Raw genomic sequence first — 18,900 nt, forward strand, 5'->3', positions numbered from 1 at the left:
ATAGACTTACAGGTCTGTGAGCCGCCCCCCTCCGCCCTTTTTTTTTTTTTTTTTTTTTTTTGGCATCCTAATACAGCTAGCTACTGCATTGTGTGGCAAATGAAACAGAGAGGTCTGCTTTCATTAGCCACACTTCTTTAATTAAAAATGCTCAGTCTACCATGCATAGTTTTTTTTGTTTGTTTGTTTTTTTGTTTTTTTGTTTTTTCTAGCAGAAAGATGATTCTGACCTGAGCTTTTTAAAACAAAATTGTAGGGTCTTTAAGAAAATTATCCAGTATGAACTTCAGTTAACTAAGAATGAAATCGATATTTTTAACCAGATTTTAGAGTATATACTAAAGCTTCTAATGTATATTAATGAGCTGGGCCAATTTCATCAAATTCTCTCAGGCCTGCCATCCTCCAAATCTAACTTTGTAAGACATCCAAATATTAAAGAAAATCCCTGTCTTTTGGTAAGGGGTGTCTGGAATGTTCAAATAGAAAAAGTAAATATAATCATGGTTATTTTCTCTACAAGTATACATACAAATGTTTGGCTGTAAGCATGCTGTTGACTGTAAAAACTGAAAGCGACCTAAATGTCCAGCAGTAGAGGGCTGAGTAGATAAAATGTGATCTATCTCTATAAAAGAAAACCTTATTATTGGTAACAACATAAGGAAAAATGACATGGAAATTTCATTTCACTAAAGGTAAAATAAAATTTCAAACAATACATTCAGTATGATCTCAACTTTGTAAATATACAGAGACACAAACAAAAAAGACTAGGATGACATTCCAACTGCACAGTTTTTTTTTTCCCCTAAGTGGTACAATTATTTTTATTTTCTTCCTTTTGTGTATCTGTATTTTCTAGAATTACAGCCAAAATAACTAAAAACAGTAAGTTATTTAATATAGCAACAAGATATGATTGATATTATTTTGTTTTCAGACTTTCAACTCTCAAACTTATATGATATTAGCAGTGTTACTCATTTTTAGATAGAATATCAAAGTCGTGGAGCAAAGGGATGAATACGAGACTTACAAACCTTGGATGTGTTCTCTCCTTCTACTTAAAATTCCTTAGCTCCATCTCTAATATTAATATTTGGTTAGATTGTGCTGACACACTTGCAGATATTTTTCTTTCTGAGTTAAGCTTCAATGACATCCTTCATCATCCTGCCTAATCAGTGTTCATATATTTGAGTTCATATATTTGAGCCACTACAGTTAGTAGTTAGTAACCCCAAACATCAATTTACTAAATTGCTGATGTATAATAATAAATTGTGATTTTTTCCAAACTCTAAAGGGTGAGTTTGTGTTTATTCTAGTACTGAGAAAAAGTTTGAGTCTGTTTCTTCCATGCCTCCTACACTGGTGATTTTTTCCTGGCACAAGCACAGCCTTAAATCTTCACCCCCAAATTAGAATTCCTCTTCTGAAGTCTCACATGATGGTGAAGTGAATAGCTTTGGAGTCAGAATGCTTGGGTTTAAATTTTAGTTTCATCACCAACTAACAAGCTGTATGGCTTTGAGCAAGTTAGTTAACCTCTTTATGTTTCAGTTTCCTCTTCTATAATAGGGGGGGAATATTGGTGCTTACCCCATGAGGTTGTAGTGAAGATTGCCTGAATTAATATATGTAGAATTTAAAACACTGGCACATAATAAATGCTCTATAAATAAAAGGCATGCTGGTCATTTTCTGTCTGCCCTCCTTATCCCTTCATAAATCCATTCTCATACTTCTCTGCCTTGCTGGGGCTCACAGAAGCTGACCTCTATTGACTGCAGTCCCCAACTCCCTCACCTCTAGCTCCCAGTTGGGTCTGCCAGTAGATTGTAGGGCAGGAAGAGACAGATGTCCCAGGATTTATTCCTCCTTGTCTCTGCTGCTCCTTTTAGGGATCGGGTAGTGGCTGCCTTCTTCTACGGCTACAGTTGGAATAGCAACAGCTCCTCATAGGTAGCCTCTCTCTAGAGCACGCATTTTCATCCAATTTCTCTAACACCATTCCCTCCTTTTGCTTTTCTGGGCCTTGTGATAGTAACAGCTCCCAATTGTTGTTAATTCCTTGGTGCTTCACCATGCCTTGTTGGTTCCCTGAAGTCTGCCCACGTCGCTCTAAATTTTATCTTCATTAAGTGTTCTCTAGTTAATCTCTTTTGAGAGAGCCAAGTGCTTCCTACTGGGAGCCTGACTGATGCAACTGAACATTATTAATATATGTGTCCTTTTGCTCATAACAGTATTGCAGTCAGAAGAAATTGTCAAGCATAAAAGTGATCCTTTTATTGAGCATGCAAGGTACCAGACAACTTTCAGATTCTTCTGAATTATGAATGCCCCAGGTTTGCTAAACCATCTGAGAATCACACTAGTGAAATCTGAAGGATGGAATTTTCAGCTGCTGTTTTATTTGTGCATCAGGAGATATGCTGCTTAGAAATCATACTAAGCTTTGGATTCTTTTAAGATTCTTGTCTGCTTATACACTGTCTTTGTTCAAAGTGTTCAAGAAAAATGCCTGGTTGTGATTTCTACTAAATTTATACCAGGCGGTAGTTCTGAGTCATTAGCTATTCATTCATTTATTCATCAGATATAAATTGAGGGCCTGCTCTGTGCCAGGGGAACACACTGCTGGGGAAAATACTGAAAGCAGCAGCAAACAGAGGCAAGGCACAATTTTCATGGAACTTAACTTTCTAATTGGGGGAAGAAAATTTAATTCTCTAATTGAGCACACATACACACAGTAAAATTATAGCTGTCACAGTGCCATGAAGGGAGACACATGATACCAAGAGAGTCTTTAATAGAGAGCGATGATCTATTAGGAGATAAGGGAAGGCATTCCCGATGCAGTGACATGAGATAAGACCTGAAGAATAAGAGAGTTGATAAGGGAGAGAAAGGGGAAAGAGCATGTGCCAAGGCCCTGTGGTGAGTGGGGGCTGTGGTGAGAACTGAAGGGATCAGTGTTGCCAGAGGGCAGGACAGGGTATACATGACGAGGCTGAGGGGAAGCTGAAGGCTAACAGGATGTGGCCTTAAAGGCCATGTTGAGCAGTTTGTCTTATTTCTAAGAGCAATGGGACACCATTGGAGGATTTTTAAGCAGGGAATGGTGTGACTTGGTTTTGAGTTTTTTAAAAATCATTTTGTCTCTACAGGCGTTGTTGTTTTAAACTCTAGGATTCCAGACCAAAAAAAAAAAAAAAAGTTGAAATAAGAATAGAGAATATTTACTAGTTTCTTTGCAGGTGATTAGATAGGAACTGAATTAATTTATCCTAATCAAAAGGATTCTTCTCCAGGCCTCCGTAGTGACAGGTAATTTCAAGATGTGATCGTTACACGTGTCTGTTTCCAATCAATCCCTGGTTCCACATTTCAGCAAGTCAACACTGCTACATATTTTTGTAACTTTCTGGTAATTTTCATGTCACAGCTGTCACTGGGCTCCCTGCTGGACCCAAGTACACATAACTAATTAATCAGTCAATCAAGAAGGAGAGAAAGTCATGTCTGACGCTACAATGAAGATCTTTGCTTGCTAAACTCAATGCCTAATTTAGGGTAGTATTAAAAAACAAGGAGGCCTTCTTAGGAGGCAGAGTTTGCAGATTTAAAGATCATTCCTAAGACTAATGGTCTTGTAATTTAGAGTATGTGCACTCTAGTTACCTTGCTGGTTATTCCATACTATCGAGGGAAGCAAATCTATGGCTGGAACCCCCACTGATCCCCAGTCATCAGTGTGGAGGGAGGCAGGAGGCAGGGAAATGGAACAGCAGGAAGAAGGAAGAATTCCTGGGTCAGGAGTCAGGAGATCTGCCTTCTGGTTCTAGCTCACCCACTAATATACAACCTATATAAACTTGGGCAAGCCATTTTATCTTATAGGGCCTCATTTCTTCATCTATGAAAATTAGTCCTGTTGAAATAAAGACAGGGATCCATCAAGGGACGCAGTCAGAACTTCAAGTATGGATGGACACAGGATGCCTCCGGACCTGAGTCTGGTCCTTGGTACTCTAGATCCAGGAAGCTAACTCTGTTTACCCACAGCTGACCATGTTAATTAAAGCTTGCTGCTTTACCTTTTTAATAACCAGGAGGAATAGCAAAGAAGGCTTATCTTACGAGTTTTACTCATCAGATTATGTCTGATTCTTCTGCTTCAATAGACAAAGCCTAAACCTCAGTGGTGCTTCCCAATAGAGGTGTATCACATAAAATATTTGCATACATGAGGCAGTGTACCTGCAGAACCAGCCTAATCTGGTTCAACTTTGTGTAATAAAATGGTGAGTTGTTTTTCTGTTGCCATGGAACCCAGGTTGCAAGTTATGTAACCTGAGCATATACAGATGAGTGAAGTGCACAACCACGGGCGGAACCTAGGTACCTGGACCAAGGAACAGGGATTGAGTTAAGAAGTGAACACCACATGCTGATATGATCCATGATTCAATCAGATGGAGCCCTGGCATCACCCTCTGGCAAGATCCAGTCAGATCACACCTTCCAGCATCACTTCACTGCAGGATTCAATCAGACCATGCCTCATTACCCTCTACCTACAAAACCTGCACCACTACCCAGCTCAGGGAGACAGATCTGGGTGCTGCCGCCTGTTTCCTTGCCAGTCAATCCACAACAAGCCTTTCTACAGAAACCTGGTGCTTTGGTGTTGGACTTTCCATTGCATGTGGGCAAAGACACTGATTTTGGTTCAGGAAGAGCAGCCATCTTCCATTTTAACCCAAGCATCCTGGAACACATGACCTCTAAGACTGTCACAATAAAGGAAGAGTAGATGGGGGAAGCACATCAGCTTTCAATTGCTTTTGCCCAAAAACGACACATATCACTTCCACTGATTATACATTGGTAGAACTAGACATATGGCCTAGTCTTTGGTCCATGGGAAGCTGGGAATAGAACAAATGAAATTTAGGTGAGCATGGTCACATGCCAACTCCAATCAATTTGTAGGAAAATACCTGGATACCTGCTGGAAAGGGTACTGAGTCTGATCCAAATTCAGCAAAAAAAAAAAATATTCCATGCACAGGCATAGGGCATGGTATGCTGTCTGGAAACACATTTCTCTGTCAGCCAGAATATACTTTTTATCTTTTTGATGTTTCTGAGAAATGAAATTAGTCAAGAAGAGGTTGCATGATTGGTATAAATTAATGAGAAAGGACTTTAGAAAGTCTTCAGGATATTTTAACCTGTCTATGAAAAACTAGTAAACAAGTAACTACTTGAGAGTTAGATAGAGTTCTTAACCTATTATCCACAGACACTGAGAACTCATCTACAGGGCTTCTGGTGGATCTAACTAGCCATATAGATTGTCTGCAGATCTGTGTATGCTTGTAAAAATGAAGTTTTTGGCTATTGTTGTCACATATGGAGCTAAGAGTTTACATAACCCAAAGGAAATAACAGAAATGAGAGCAAACATCTTACTCCCTGGAATCAACATCCTCATCTTGGCTTCCTTCACTAAGGAAGGAAGACTTAAATTTCAGCACCCAGATGCTGCCCACTTCCCAATGCTGCCCACCTTCCCCAGCCCTGCCTCCCTAACTCCCTGGACTTGATTCATTGCTCATCCAGATCTGTGGCACCAATTACATTCCACATGAACAGCTGGTCTGCCAATCCCGGACCCTCCAAAACAGTCTGTCCTATTGTTGCCTCCATCTGACAATACCCAGGAGAGAAGAGAAGAAACCTTCTAGCTCTGACCTTGAGGATATGTCCAGGGGTGTCAGTTTTCTCCACTGTAAAATTCACACATTGCACAGTGTGCTTTGTTTCCCAGATTTTTTGGATCCATCCCACTGGTGGTATTTTAATTTAAATAACAGGGCATGCAACCTATGATTTCACAAAAACACAAATAAAACAAAAGACAGAGGAAGAAAACAGGTCAGAGGAAAAGTGCCTGAGTAAAGACTAATTTCTACCATTTATGTTTGTTAAAAATATATGCAGATGTCCTGTATTAAGCACTTTACAGATCTGAGTGCACCTTTGCTATGAAGAAGGAACAGTTACAAATGGAGAGATGGAGGAGGCAGAAGTTCAGTCATGAAGCCAGGATTTGAATCCAGACGGGTCTGACATCAGAGTCCATACTGCCTCCAAACCACGCAGCTACACTTCCCCGCAAAGTACTGAGAGAAGATAACAGAAAAAAATCACAGAGAAAGTGAGTCCACTTTGAAATGGTGGCGGGGACAGGGACACAGTGGGGTGGGACAGTGGTGGGGATGGGGACTGGAAAAGAGAAAAAGAAAAACCTTTCTTGTGGCCCCAGTGCGTCGAGTAGACTGAAAAAGCCTCTCAGCAAGGAGGTGTTTCAACAACACATTTCTCCATAAATCTGAAGGGGAACAGGATGATGGATTTGTGAGTCTCTGAGAATCTGCACTATGAGATGGAAAATGATCAGATGAGTTTAGTGCTTTGGAAAACAGAGGAGAAGCCCCTACAGCTGGAGCCAATAGCACAGGGAGGCCAGATGGGCACTGCAACCAGTAGTAATAAAAAAAGATTTTGTGGAGAGCAAAATACTGAAGACAGACCAGGGTGGAGAAGGGAAGGCCCTACTGCTAAGCATTCTAGTCTCTTCTCTTGTAATAAATGTCCACGAGTGCATTTTTTACCTAAAAATTTCATTCCCTGTCTTTGCACGTTCCCAGTAGGGGTTGAAGATCCAGACTCTGGTGCCCAATGCTCTATCAGAAGAGTCTCCTGACTGCAGAGGTTTCAACCTCCTTTCAGAAGAATTAGCCATGCTTTTAATTGCTTCAGACAATTTCAGGCAGTGATAGAAAAATATAGGCAGCTTATCAGAATGGAAAGCTCCTTCTTAAAATCACAACTTTTTTTTTTTTTTTTTTTTTTTCATGGCAAGTTCCTTATCTCAAGAGAAAAGGAAAAACTGAATGAAGTGACTTTAAAAGAAAAAGGGCCAGGCATGGTGGCTCATGCCTGTAATCCTAGCACTTTGGGAGGCCAAGGCGGGTAGATCACGAGGTTAAGAGATCGAGACCATCCTGGCCACATAGTGAAACCTCAAATCTACTAAAATACAGATGGCACACGTCTATACTCCAGCTACTCAGGAGGCTGAGGCAGGAGAATTACTTGAACCTGGGAGGCAGAAGTTGCAGTGAGCCAAGTTCATGCCACTACACTCCAGCCTGGTGACAGAGCAGGACTCTGTCTAAAAAAAAAAAAAAAAAAAAAAAAAAAAACGAAAAGGAAAAGCAGTTCTTCTGAAACATAGAGATTGAGATAATTGGGTGTTTCCAGCCAATGAAAAACGGGATATATGCCAGCTCGTGTGATACTAAGTCTAAGTGACTGTAAATTAATTGAAAAATATCCTGGATAACTTGAGTTGCAGTAAGCACATTAGATTGCTTTGAAACAAAGGCAGAGAGAGTGCTTTTGTTTGGTCGTGGGTGCAGGTGACCTTGCAAGAAGCACACTATAAATTGCTGTAATTGTGGGATGATAAGCCAGGTTGAAAGATTCCTGTCACTCTCCCTCAGTAAAAAATGGGCTCACCTTCCTGAATTCTACAGAGGCATATACATCAAGAAGCACATCATTGCTTCTAAGTTTCTGAGGCAAGACAGGTTTCTTTGTTCATTTACAAACATCCAGAAAGGGTATCCACATTTTGCCCATCCACAGGAATTCACCTTTATTGCAGCATCATTTTTGTATCTTTTTCTTGAAGTTTTATTCTATTTCTCTTTTCTTTCTAGATGTGTATGTGCCTTTGGATAATGACATCCTGGTGTGATTAGGAAACAGGGCAAGTAGGAGAAACCCCCCAACAAAATGCTTATTTCCCCCTCTTTGTTTTTAGGCCAAGTAAGCACAACCAAAAGGCACAGAAAAAGAGAAGGAGGATGCTTATTGATCACTTTGTAGGAGCAAACCAGGAAGACTGAAGGAGTCCTGCTGTTAAGCCTCTGCTGCTGCAACATAAACTAGAGTGTTGTGGCTCAGCCAACCCTAGATTCTGCTGTCAATAGAAAGACCATGTTAGAATTTATAGCACATATTCTGTACTTTCTTTAGGAAACACTTCTGTTCTTTTTTTCTTTTCCATTCAGAAAATAGCATGCTGCAGCATAGCAACCCTTCTGCTATTTCCTTGAGCTAGTGAGAAAAAAAAATCAACAACATGGAAGCTCTTTTGTCTGAAAACCAAGGGTTATGATTTATGGGTATACACTGACACAGAATTCTTAGAAAACGAGCAAGAGGCATAGTGTAGGAGTTAAGAGGATGGATTTGGAATCAGATAAACCTGGGGGTGAACCCCAGCTTGGCTGTGTAACCTGGGGCTTGTTATATGATTTATCTAAGCCTCAGTATCCCTGGGTGTCAAATGGAAGTACTGTTACCTTGCTGACAGGGTTAAAATGAGGATTAGAGAGGATATAGGAAAAGTGGCACAGTGCCTAGTGCATAGTAGCTCTAAAAAATGGTGGTTTTCACTCTACAAAGGAGCACTTTAGTATATAGATGTGCTTCTAGCAGTATCTATCATGTCACATGGGAAAATAGTATAAAAAATGGAGAAAGCACTGACTCAAATAAACATAATATATATAGACTTTGGAGCCAGACATCTCCACAGAGGCTTCACAGTAGCTATGTGACCACTGGAAAGTAGCTTAATCTCCTTGGGTCCCCTTTTTCTTATCTATAGGTTAGAGATAATACCTTTTTCAGAGAGATATTGTGGAGAGGCAATGGTGTCTCTAAAAATAAACAAATGAGTAAATAAATAAGCATAATGTCTGGCACATAGTAAGCACTCACTATGCATTTGCTCTTATCCTACTTTCCCACTGAAGTACAATAACAAGAGGAAGACTATGAAGAATGTATTATTCCTGCCTTCCAACATTAACACTATGCATTACATCCACAATTTCTACAGTTTTAAACAACAATTTACTTTGCACATGGTATTAGTCAGGGTTCCCCAGAGAAACAGCACCAATAAAATGTGTGTGTCTAGAGAGAGACATTTATTTTAAGGAATTGGCTCATGGGATTATAGAGACTGGCAAGTCCAAAATCTGCAGTGGTCTGGCAGATTGGAGTTCCAGGAAGAGTCAATGCTACAGTTCAAGTTCAAACGCTGTCATGTGGGAGACCCAGGGGAGAGCTGATGTTGCAGTTGAAGTCTAAAGGCAGTCTGCCACAGAATTCACTCTTGCTCAGGGAGGTCAGTCTTTTGTTCTATTCAGCCCTTCAACTGATTGGATGAAGTCCATCCACACTATGGAGGGTAATCTACTTCATTCAGAATTTACCAGTTTAAAGATAAACCTCATCCAAAAAAGAAGCAAACAAAAACAAAACAAAGAAAAACCTCAGAGAAGCATCTAGAATAATGTTTAACCAAATATCTGGGGACTAAGACCCAGCCAAGCAGACACCTAAAATTAACCATCTTTAATTATTAAACGATCTTTAATCATTTTAAAGAGACTCTCCTTTGAAAACAAAGAGGGGCAACTGGCTGATCAAACTGGATTTGAGAAATTAGAAATGGAATTGTTGGTGGAGAAATTCCTTTATCCTATTAGCCTTGGATCCTTGGGGTTAGGGATGGGACGCAAGATGCATGTTAGGGATGGGGTATCCTGATTTTTGTAATGCAAGATTTTAGCATTTTGTTCCACCCCATGAAAGTTTCTATACTCTTTAGACTAAAATATGAATGTCTCTATCACTAAAGCAGAGTGTCCATCATTGACTTTGCTAACATAGTTCATGTTTTTTACAGCCTTTCCAACATGATTGCTATAACAAATAGTAAGAGAGATCTAATATTATCTGGTTCTAGCTTAAAGATAAAGGGGAAGTCTAATTTTCATGTGACATGGCATATTCTTCTAAATATGGGAAGCAATATGCATGATATTTTCTGGTGTATTTTCTGTAACTGTATACTGCATTTCACATGCACCAATTGCTTTGGGACTGGCTATAAAATAGCTATGTAAGTTGTTTCTAAAGGCTATATTCTGAAACACCTTTCTAAATGCTCCGCTTAATTTTCTCCCACACTGTAATTCATTGGTGGCCTTTTCTACAATGAATTGTTGGAATTAACCAATAAATCAGCAGGAAAAGACATGCCAATTTCCTTCCCAGTTGATAAATTACAGTGTGGGCTTGGCATAGTATGTTTTATTTTGTGAGTGAGTGTGTGTGTGTATGTGTGTGTGTGTGTGTGTGTGTGTGTGTGTGTGTGTGTGTATTCTCCCCTTCCCCCAATTTTCTTTTTAAGAAATTCTGGAATCTTGGAGCTTCTATTTTGCTTTCCAATTTTAGTAGACAAGATATATTTATAACACATTCTATAAAAATCTGTTAATCAATAGGTGGCAGTTATTGACAATTGGAAAGTAATATTATTCTAGGTTTGCTCATATGCATTTACTATAAAAATGATTTGCTTTTCATTCTTATACCCAATTTGTTTATGTTCATCAGAATTTCTCTACCTCTCAGGCCTCAGTTTTCTTAGTAACTAACATGTTATTACTGTATTTAAAGGGCAGCGTTTCCTATTAATCCACAGATCAGTAACTGTAAATAACAGTGCAATCCTCTTTCTTTAACAAAATATTAGTGTAGTAAAAATAATAACATTTTCTTTAGGGTGGGAATGTTAGTCTTCTATTCTCACAAAATATAGGAAATCAACCCTGTGCCCAAATTTCTTACCATTAAGGCCCTCAGACAAATCTACTTACAAAATGACAGTGCTGGTCAGTAATAGTGATAAAGGTAGCTTAGTGTCCCTCTTGGGAAGCCACTATGCCATCCACATGTACAACGTGTTTCCTTCAGATTCATCTCTTATTACTGTGTAGCGATATATACAGAAAGGTCATTACAGATCATCCAGGCCACCTGCCCTAAAAGCCCACCATCTACATGGTCTGACTGACTTCTATGAGGTAACCTCTCTCTTTTTAGATTCTTTAGTGCAGAAGGTGAAGTTCTTAATTGATCAAGTAAGAACACAAATATTTCAGATCGTTTTTGGGAGGACTGATCAGAAAGTGACTTACCCAGTGGAGTGCAAAGTAGCCCTTTGGTAGGTGTGCATTATTGGTTCTGCAAAGAAGTGATAAAAGCCTTAAAGAGAATGTTGGGAAATACTTAAACTAAAGAAGGAGAAAAAGGAAAAGTAGTTAACAAAACCCAAGACAATCAAGAAAATACAGGGCCCAGGACAGACAAGGCCATGGAAGTCAAAGGAAGTTAATGTTCATGAAAATTTTATGACACGGTCTCTGAGAACAAACAGAGTCTAGGACAAGAGAAACTAAAATGTTCTTTTCTAACAGTGTTTTTAAAACAGTGTGCCCTTGTGCTCTGTCACCATTCAGGACCAGCATGTTAATACCAGGGCCAGCCCTTTTAAATAATTCAGCCTCCTGACAAGGAGTAAAATATAGAAGATGAGAGAGACCTGGCTTAATAGAAAAATCACATGAAAAAAAAAAGGTCTAGGAGTAGAATTGAATGTAAGCTGCAGGTGAGGCACCAGTGTAAGACAGCTGAAAAAAAAAAAGAAAAAGAAAACGATACAAATAAAAATACAGCATGATTTAATAGAGAAAGGACATTATTAGCAAGGGAGATTAAAGTGATGTACTAATAGATTAAATCTGAATTGCCCTGGCCCACACTACAGGTGAAACTCTTTAGGAAGGACTTGAACAACTAGACTATTACCAAACGGAAGCAACCAAAATAATGAGAATGTCTGAAAAGCATATTAATTGAGGAGAAGTTCCAGAAACAGAATGGTTCTTTAACTTGTGTATCAACTAAAGTCTTAGCAGGAAACGGAATCCAGCTTAGATGTTTCAAGGGACTTTAAAGTAGTGGCTGTTTACAAAGGTGTAGACAAGGTTAAGGGATTCATGGAGGAAGGACTATTGGACAGGAACCATGGTCACAAAAGGCCATAAACACAACCAAAAATGTAGATACAAGGAAAGAGCAAGAAGGAAATTCCCTACCTCTTTTTCCTTTTGATCTCCAAGTTCCTCTTCGTCCTTCCCCTCGACCAAACTCAAATGGGAATCAGGTGGCAAGATATAGCCCATGTTTCTCTCTATAGGGTTCAGCTTCGTGGGACCTCTACTAGGGCATACAAGACAGAGAATGGACCATGGACAGTGTGCAGGAAGGGGAACCAATAGAGAAAACTCAGTACAACCTGGAAAATAGCAGACATCAAATATTTTAGGGCTGAACTACAGAACAATAGCTATTCTTCGACAGTAATCATAGGGGAGCAGTATATTGGCTCAGCATAACGAAGAGCATTCTAATGATACAACCTGCCTGGCAAGGAAAGGTCTGCCACCTAAATTAGTGAGCACCCTATTTTTGTGAAGTTGATGAGTAGTTGGATGATTATCTGACAGGGAGATTGCAGATGGAATTTTTGCTTAGGGTTCTTTAAGTCCAGACACTATTATTCATGGGCCTTTACTATTTCCATCTTTCTCCCAAGATCAATCTAGTGTTTCTTTAAATATTGTAATTCCTGGTACCTGTTTTTTTCTAAGAGTGTAGCCATCTAAGCCTTTTAGATGTCAAACATTGGCTTAAACATTATAGATTGGAACACATTCTATTATCCAAAGGTGAATTATTCTCTTTCTGGATTATCTATGACGTGTGGCTGCCTTCCTCCATTGCTTTGCATATTTAACAGGCTGTTTTTTAAAAATCACTGTCACCCTCCCAAGAAAGCTACACTAATTGCTCCCCTTGTTTTATGTCTGTCAGATAAGCAAGCTTGCCCCTGGTTTCTGTCTCTGAAATGCTTTCAGCTAGTGCAATGTTAGAATGAAACAGCCAATGTCCATGTGATTATACAGCAGCGGTACAGGAATTAGGAACAGGCATGGTCTACCATCCTGGATCTGCCACTAATTTGCTTTCTTAAATGATTCAAATAACTTAAATTCTCCAGAACTCTAATTTATCATCTGTATAGTCAGGTGATTGAATTTGCTCATCCTGGAGGAAAAAGGTTAAAGTCTAGGGTTCTAGTTCTATTTTAGAATCCCATACTTTATGAGAAGTTGGGTTTCCAATCCCCCAATTTTCTCACATTTGATCCCTCTTGATTCAGGGTTTGCTAAAACAAGACAATAAAACATTACTTAGTTTACTGTCCTTGTATTAGCCTTGCGAATCTAAACCTTCAACTCACAGGGTAGATAATGGAAATTCTTTTTGTATCTCCATAAGCTTAATCTATTATTGAAAACTATTATTGATAATTTATTTTTAATTTGCAGTCATTTGCCTTCTTAAGACAAAGGAATCTGTCAAAGCAACACATTGCTACAGGACCAAAAATGTTTTTCTTACCCTACCCTCCACCCAAAAAGGGCCCAAGTAACCTATAAAATAAAACCTAGTTTTTGGATCAGTACTATGACTATCTCTTCTACCCTAAAAACATCACCAAACACGTGTTCAGATTTCCACAAAGCATAGTAACTTCTTTTGTTGAACTAAAGGTCACCTGTTTCACAAGCCATTGTTTGTTTTTGACACCCAAGAGAAGAATGAGGATGAAGCAATAAAGAGAGGCTTCAATAAGCTGTGGAGGGAGTATTTTTCAATGGAGATTAGGAAGCAGGAAAGGGTGGTCATTATGTATTGAGACCAGAGTTAGTTCCAGAAGTTTGCGCTAAGGAGCACATGTTTTCTCTTGACCTTCCCTCCAATACTGGGGGTTCCACCCCAGCGTGACAATCTTCCTGGGACATTAATTTAGTCCTCTTTTTAATCCAGCTCTATAAAATACCCCTTGATGGCTATCAGTGAGTTAATCTAATAAATCACACCTGTGAGCTTAATTAATGTTTATAAAATTCCTCAGGATCTTGGAACGAAAGGAGATAAATGCTCAATTGGAAAGTATAACTATTATTATTGTGTGTGTGTGTGTTTTTTCATCAAACCTAGTCCTCAGTTATATGGTATTGACGGTCCTGAAACTCTGAGAGTCATTAATTTCAGCTGACTCTTAGGAGGACTTTGTGAGACTTCACAAATGATCCTGGGAACACCTCATTTCAATTTCTGTAGAGTACATTATCTTTACTCATTAAAAAATTATCACAGTGATGGATTCTGCTTAATTTAAATTGACTTCTTTGTGGGGGGAAAGGCAATTAAAGTTGAGAAAATTTAAAAGGATTCCTAGGTGGGGGAAAGTATTTCAGTGGGAAAATAAAAGGGCAACTTGACACTCACACAACGTGATTCTTGTTTTCCCTGATTAGAGAAAACACATTCTCTCTGAAGCTACTCTCTAAAGGCTTTGAGGCCAAATTGGTGAACTTGTGCTGTATGGAAACGGTTTTGTCTCACCCAAGACCCCCCAGAGTCCAGGAGCTGGACATGGACACCCTTGGCCCTCATAACAGATTCCAGGGAGGGGCACCCTGTATGTCCTCATCTTTGCCCCTTCTGTCTCACACACATTTGCCCTTCAGCACGTCGGTGCAGGGAGAGGATTGCTCCTTACACCCCAGGTGGCTGACCCTCCCCACCCAGCCCAGGACATTTTAGGAAAGAAAAAAAAAAAAATGAAATGTGGGGGGCTTCTCATCTCCCCAAGATCCTCTTCCGTTCAGCCAGGTGTTTCCTGTATAAATGTTTGGATCTGCCTGTTTATTTTGGTGGGTGGTCTTTCCTCCGCCTCCCACCACCCATCCCCCTTCCCAGTCTCTGCCCCTGGCCTCCAGCTCCTAGGGGACTACCTGGCTTGGGGTTCCTTGGGTTTTTCCTCTCCTTCCTCTTTTCTTTCTGTTGATTGTTGCTCCAGCTGGCTGTATTGCTTTTTAATATTGCACCGAAGGTTTTTTAAATAAAATTTTAAAAAAAGGAAAAGGAAAAAATAAAAAAAAAAAAAAAAAATAACCAAAACAGATACCTCTCAAAGTAGGAGATTAATGATAATGTCTCAAACTGATAAGCAAAAATAAGATCCATTGTTTAGAGAGATGGAATATCTTTAACATAAGAAATGGGGTGACCAATGAATAATACACGCTTGTCTGAGACTGTCTTGGTTTTTATCACTAACAGTCCCGCGTCTCAGGAAACCCCTCAGTTCTGGGGAAACAAGAACTGCTGGTCCCCTTTGAAATATATATGAAGTTTAAAAGTAGTTTTTCAAATATTTTTGGAAGATAGAAATCTTAGCATGGCTTATTTGATTTAGGCTACGTTTGACAGATGAAATGCAGGATACTTAGTTAAATGCGAATTTTGGATAAAGAATCATTATTTAGTATAAGAACATTGCAAGTGTTGTCCCAACTATTGCATGGGACATGTTCATATTTAAAAGTGTTTATTGTTTACCTGCAATTCAAATTTAACTGACCATCTTGTATCTTTATTTGCTAAATCTGACTACCCTAATTTAGGTTCCTCAAAAGAACCTAAAGGTAAGGAAAAGGACTAGAGCTTTTCTTTCTAAGCTTTTCAGTACTCTGAGTTTTAAATCATCTAAATGTATGGCTTTGATTTAAAATTTAAAACTTAAATGTAATGCAATTTTAGCAGAGAAGGGGAAGGCGGCTGTATGTGGCAGGGAAAATAACATTGGAGCAGGAAGAATAAGTGGTGAATAGGGGACAGCAGAAAAAGACAGTAGGTTGAACTTTATTTTGTCAAGCTGATTCAGATAACAGATCATCAGCTTCTAGAGGGTCTGTTTTTTCTGCCTTCCTCCTTTACTACTTCTTTCTTCCTTATTCTTCTTAAGCTTCATTGACTTCATTTCTAGTCATTGATTATTTTCGCCTTTAATTAATGAGATTTTGAGTTCTTCCTGTCTACTCAGTTTTTTTTTTTTTTTTTGCACTTAAGCCAGATTCTAACGACACTTTCAAATGATTTTCGGAAAATAGAAATTTGGCATAGCTTATTTGATTGGACTAGGTGCCAGGTAAAAACACCAATACCCATTAAATTTGAATTTCAGATAAAGATAATTATTTAGTATAAATATGTTGCAAACATTGTCCCAATTATCGCAGGGGACATGTTTATATTTTTAAAGTATTTATTACTTACCTGAAATTCATATTTAACTGGGCATACTGTATTTTTATTTGCTAAATCTTGCAACCCTGGTTTAAGTGTCCCTCTCCCTCTCGTTACCCCAATATATATAGAGAGAGTGGGGGAAATGATCAAGGACTGGAAACTAGAAGTGTTGTATTTGTTATTTAACTTCCCTGAGGCTCAATTTTCACATTTGCAAAATGAGGGTGTAGATACAGATGTTCTCTCCATTTATCTCCAACTCTAAAATGTATACATTAAACATAACTTGTTTGAGAATGTTCTTGACATAGCCACAGACACATCATGAGCCACAGTTGAGAGATGCTGATTTGATCTGTCTCTTTCAAGAGAGTAGTAGTGGGGAGGTTGGGCAATTTCCACACTGAGTCCTGTCTGTGCCCAGATTCTCTGAGGTAACGGAGAGATTCCTGAGAGGCTAAGAGTGCAAATCACATTTTATGCCTGTTTTGGAATTTGGCAGCCAGGGGAATCTGAACTAGACTTAGAAGTCATGAGTATTTCCCATAGTGTCTGCGTGCAGAGGAAAGACAAATTGAGGATTACATGGAAGCATCATCTACAAGATATGCTGGGTATGTCATGTTTACTTCCAGAAACATGCACCCAGCTTCCATGGCCCAACAAAGATGACTCACCTCATGTGACTGGCTTTGGAGATTTTGTATTTTGATACACTGAGCAATTTCCATGCATAAGTCGAATAACACCACTTCAAATTTATAGCTGGGAGGCAGTGCAATGCAGTGGAAAGTTCAAAAGCTTTGAAGTCAGTTGGGCTGGAGTGCCAATCCTAATTCCACCCATACTACTATGTGACCTTCAACAAGTCACTTTATCATTATGTGTAACACACGGAATGGCTCAGGTTTAATGAGTGCTTACCATGTTTCAGGGCTACATGCTTTTTTGACTCACTTCAAAAACCCTTACAAAGTCTCTAAAAGATAGGTAACATTATACATTGCAATTACAATATAATTTTCTCATATAATTTTATATTTTCAATTATGAATGAGGAAACTCAAGAGAGGTATAAAATCTGGCCAAGGTCACATGGAATGGAGGAGTGAAGCCAGGACTTGAAATCACGTCTATATCTGTCCAAAATTCAAGTTCTTTCCATTGCACTTGTTTTCTCACACCTATAAATTTTCCTTTTCCTATGAGGCTTTTCTATCTCTACGTATTCATCTTTTCTGGTGTTGTAAGTACTCAAGGATGTTGCATAAATAAAGCAGACAACACAGTCCTGACACGTACTGGTTCTCATTAAATTGTTATTTTTATACTCTCTTCATTTGACAATGATTAGCAATTACAGTTAACACTAACTGGAAGAAATACGATGTATGTTTCAGGATATTTGCTTTTTTTCCCCAAGTCAAATGGTCTGGCCACATGAAACCACTCCAACTTAGGGAACAAGAATCTCAAGGGTTGAGAAAACTTCTCAACATACCTAAAATAGTAAAATGTTGTTATTTTAGATAAGGTGTAGACAGACCATGGCCTCTGAGCTGAACCTGACCAGCCACCTGTTTTTGGAAATAAACATTTCTTGGAGAACAGCCATGCTTGCTTGTCCATGTGGGGCCTGTGGTTGCTTTCAGGCTACAACAGTGGAGTTGAGTGGTTGCAACACGACCCAAGAAGCTTAAACTATTTACTGTATGGCCCTGTAAAGAAAAAATTTTCCAACTCTTATTGTAGATCATATCAATTCAGCAACTGTAATAATTGGAAAGCTTAGAAAGAAACTGGGCTCCTGCATCAGTTGGAGAGGGAATATTAGTTATTTGATGCCCTGAGAATCCACATGCAGAGTAAGCATGACTGTGAACTGAGCCAGTACCTCCCTATGTGACTGATTTCCAAATGTATGTAAATGCTATTTTGATAGATAAAATAAAAAATTACTTAAAGTCTTTATTAAGTTCATTGGCACTTTGGGTCATTCAACCAATAAATAATAATTTCTGCCATGTAAGGGTCTCTAGAATTATTATGATTTTTTTTTATGAAGAAGGCCTAATGATAAAAGGCATTAGCCATCCTAAGAAGTAAACCCAGCAAATTTTAAAACAGTGCTTGAACAGTGTCTCTTGTATTCCAACAATGACTAATTGTGCCAGTTAGAAATAATTCTTAGCCATTTGCTTTTAAAGAGAGGTAAAACAAGTTATTTAAGATCTACAGGGTGCCTCCTTTGCAATTAAATACATTTTTAGAGATGTTCCAAAGTTGAAATGTAGTTGCTGTTTTGCTATTTGTCTTGCTTTTTAATTATGTTGGATTCAGTCATTTTGATAATTCAGATTGATCTTCACCCCTTAAGCAGTAATGAACAGTTTATATCTCTTGTAGTTTGTTATGTGTTTTATTGTTGCTCTTGTTGTTTATTTTATTTGCTTTTGTGTAAGTTCAGAGTTTTTTCCTGTAAGTGATAGGAAAACCAACTCAAAATGGATTAAGGTAAAAAGAGGAATTAATTGGCTCATGAAACTTAAAAGTCCACAGGTACAGCTGCCTTCAGGTGTGGCTTGATTCAGGGCTCAAACAGTGACAGTAGCATCTGGCTCTTGGCTTTGCTTCCTGTGGGTTGGTCCCATTTCAAGCTCTGTGAATTTCCATCACGTCCCTTAGAGCTTTAAGGTGGCTGCAGATGCAGGCTTCACACTC

At 38.8% G+C, this 18,900-nt stretch overlaps 1 long non-coding RNA gene across 3 annotated transcripts in view; it reads right to left on the reverse strand.

Annotated features, from left to right (window-relative positions):
• The window catches only part of LOC116555175, a 170,994-nt gene that overhangs the window by 143,747 nt on the left and 8,347 nt on the right, over nt 1–18,900 (reverse strand). For 2 of the 3 annotated variants that reach the window (XR_004270408.1, XR_004270411.1), the window contains exons 2-3: nt 12,111–12,229; nt 11,151–11,196 (exon numbers count right to left, since the gene is read on the reverse strand). This is a non-coding gene — a long non-coding RNA (uncharacterized LOC116555175). Of the gene's footprint in view, nt 1–11,150; nt 11,197–12,110; nt 12,235–18,900 lie in introns of all 3 variants that reach the window. The other variant, XR_004270409.1, reaches the window with a different exon arrangement.

The sequence above is a fragment of the Sapajus apella genome, unplaced genomic scaffold (genome assembly GCF_009761245.1).
Source record: "Sapajus apella isolate SASKATOON/1434 unplaced genomic scaffold, GSC_monkey_1.0 scaffold14, whole genome shotgun sequence".
In the NCBI taxonomy this organism is placed as follows: Eukaryota; Metazoa; Chordata; class Mammalia; order Primates; family Cebidae; genus Sapajus; species Sapajus apella.